Here is a 3,209-nt window from a genome sequence, read left to right on the forward strand (position 1 = left end):
ATATCATTTTGAAACTTCCAACAGGTTACATATTTTTCATGCTTCATTATTGGTGTCTCACTTCAACCCTCTGATAACTTTCAACATAATATGAAACACACTACCTAAGCTTTTATAGAGCTGTCATTCGTTTAGCAAGTTCAAAAAATGTGCTGGATAGTTTTTAGTCTATAATAAAGCAATACCTCAGTTGATTCAGTTGATGTAATTATAAGCAACTCAAATGCCTTGCTCAAGATTCTGGAGTTTGCTAAGTTGGTGTCTGGTATTGTGGATTTTTTTTTTGATTTTTTTCCCTTTTCCCCTCCTACCCTTTGAGCCTTACGAGAGAGATTATTTAGTAGCTGTTTATAATAGAAAACTAACTGATAAATAAAAGAACTCAGAAATATTTTGAAGATGTCAGTGGCAATTTAGTGATCCTAAGTTCTTTTTTGAACTTTAGTTTGTATTTTAACCTTCAAATTCATTTTAGTAAAACGTCAACGTTTCCACCAAAACGGGAACTTTACGTACGACGTGGAGAGTATGACTTTTTGGACAAGACACGAAAAGAACGAAACTTTTCGGTTGAGCGAATCATAATCCACGAGGATTATAAATGGCCGTCTAATGCCAATGATATAGCAATATTACGATTAACTCACGAAGTTGATGCTAACAATTTTGAAACGATAGATATACCATTGGAGAATGAAATATATGTTTTGAACAAAACAGGAAAGATCATAGTTAAGCTGAAATTTTGAATATAATATATTTCTTTAAAAAATAATAAAATGAAAGGTTCATCAGAAAGTAGTATTGAGTTCCAGGATACCAAATTTCTTATTGAAGAAGTCTGCCTATGCTCAGTGTTTCCTTATTTAGGATTTAAAGAATGAAAGACATAAGAAAAACTCCAAATAGATTTTTAAACAAAGGAAATAAAAAATTCAGAACCATAGTTAAAACGGTACTGGATAGTTAATCTTCTTTTTTGCGATTTTAAAATAGTTTGTGGTAACTAACTGTAAGTAAGGAGCAATGCAGTTAAAAATTAACCAAAACTTCAAAAACTCGAAGTATCCAAATGCTTCATTATCGAGTCTTGTTAGTAATAGATGTATCAAAAGAATTGAATTTTAATACTTATTCAAGATTCAATGGAAATATCTTTCTGTTGAAGGATCTTGGAAAAACAGGTTTTTTCATCTATAAATAGGCTTGTTTCAAGTATAAGTATGTATACTATCTTTATAAACGAGCAAAATTGTAAATGTATTTATTTGTGTATTTTTTTTTAGAATGGCTCTATATATTTTCGAAAAATTGGTATCTTAGGATATTTCTGCCCTACAAAAGCTATCTAGATAGGTTGGAAGTCTAAAAAATTTCATTAAAAGCCTTAATTTCGGTTTTTGCAAGAGATGTCATGTAGTAAAAATTATAAGGACCTCATGACACTTATAACACTATTCGTAAAAATTAAAGATTTTAATTTATGGATAGGCTTATACTACTCTACTTAAAAATATAAAAACTGGGAATTGCAAAATTATTTGCCCATATTTAACAAGGGATTACAACAGTTCAAAAACATTAAAAAAGAAATAGAAAAGTTTGAACCTAAGAATAAATCGTTATTAGATATCGGACTTGCGGTAAAAATCAAATATATTTGAATAGCCTCAGAATTAATTTACGTAAAGAGCAAAAAACAGGAAATTTCAATTTGCATAAGGTATTACAACAATTCCAGAACCTTAAAAAAGTTTGAAGCTTAGTACAAATCATTGATAGAAAAAACATCATTACCAAATTTTTTAACCTATAAGTCAAAGCAATATCTTTTTTAGGCAAGAAAAAGTAAAACAAAATTTAAGTTCTGTTCAGAATCATTTAAGTTATCATTTACTGCAAAACATTTGTGGTGCCTGCGGAATAATTGTAGTTTTGTAATTAAAACTTGACAAATGCTTGAAAATTTAAAAATTACTTTGTTTTTTCAAACAGTTCGTGGTAACGAACTGTAGTAAGGAGCGATCCGGCTCAATAGTAACCAAAACTCAAAAAAATTGAATTTTGATATCAATAGCTACATCAAAAGAATCGCATTTTAATGCTGATTTTAAATATATAAGTTTCATCAAGTTTAGTCTTACCCATCAAAAGTTACGAGCCTGAGAAAATTTGCCTTATTTAGGAAAATAGGGGGAAACACCCCCTAAAAGTCGTAGGATCTTAGCAGAAATGACACCATGAGATTCAGCGTATCAGAGAACCCTACTATAGAAGTTTCAAGCTCCTATCTACAAAAATGTGGAATTTTATATTTTTTGCCAGAAGACGAATCACGGGTGCGTGTTTATTTGTTTGTTTTTTTTTTTTTTCCAGGGGTCATCGTATCGACCAAGTGGTCCTAGAATGTCGCAAGAGGGCTCATTCTAACGGAAATGAAAAGTTCTAGTGCCCTTTTTAAGTGACCAAAAAAATTGGAGGGCATCTAGGCCCCCTCCCACGCTAATTTTTTTCCCATAGTCAACGGATCAAAATTTTGAGATAGCCATTTTGTTCAGCATAGTCGAAAACCATAATAGCTATGTCTTTGGGGATGACTTACTCCCCCACAATCCCTGGGGGAGGGGCTGCAAGTCACAAACTTTGACCAGTGTTTACATATAGTAATGGTTATTGGGAAGTGTACAGACGTTTTCAGGGGGATTTTATTTTGTTTGGGGGTGGGGCTGAGGAGAGAGGGCTATGTTGGAGGATCTTTCCTTGGAGGAATCTGTCATGGGGGAAGAAAAATTCAATGAAAAGGGCGCAGGATTCTCTAGGATTACTATAAGAAAACAATGAAAAATAAACATGAAAACGTTTTTTTCAAATGATAGGAAGAAGTAGCATTGAAACTTAAAACGAACAGAGATTATTACGCATATGAGGGGTTCTAAAAATACTTTAGCATAAAGAGCGAGGTATTTAGGAGGAGACAAATACCTTGCTCTTTATGCTAAAGTATTTTTAGTAATTTCAACTATTTATTCTACGGCCTTTCTGATTCAGGAGTCATTCTTAAAGAATTGGGACAAAACTTAAGATTTAGTGTAAAGAAGGAGGTATTAACGAGGGGACAAACCCCCTCATATACATAATAAAAATTAAAGAATATAAAAGTTTGTTACGTAAGTTAATTCTAAAGTTACGTATATTTTTTGCTAATAAAA

The 3,209-nt window shown here is 31.8% G+C and overlaps 1 long non-coding RNA gene across 1 annotated transcript in view; it reads left to right on the forward strand.

The window, feature by feature from the left end:
• Positions 1-2,925, forward strand: part of LOC136028899 (uncharacterized) — a 90,771-nt gene extending 87,846 nt beyond the window's left edge. The window contains exon 6 of the long non-coding RNA XR_010617909.1: positions 476-2,925. This is a non-coding gene — a long non-coding RNA (uncharacterized LOC136028899). The remainder of the gene's footprint in view (positions 1-475) is intronic.
• The last annotated feature ends 284 nt before the right edge of the window (positions 2,926-3,209 follow it).

This window comes from Artemia franciscana, chromosome 7 (assembly GCF_032884065.1).
Source record: "Artemia franciscana chromosome 7, ASM3288406v1, whole genome shotgun sequence".
In the NCBI taxonomy this organism is placed as follows: domain Eukaryota; kingdom Metazoa; phylum Arthropoda; class Branchiopoda; order Anostraca; family Artemiidae; genus Artemia; species Artemia franciscana.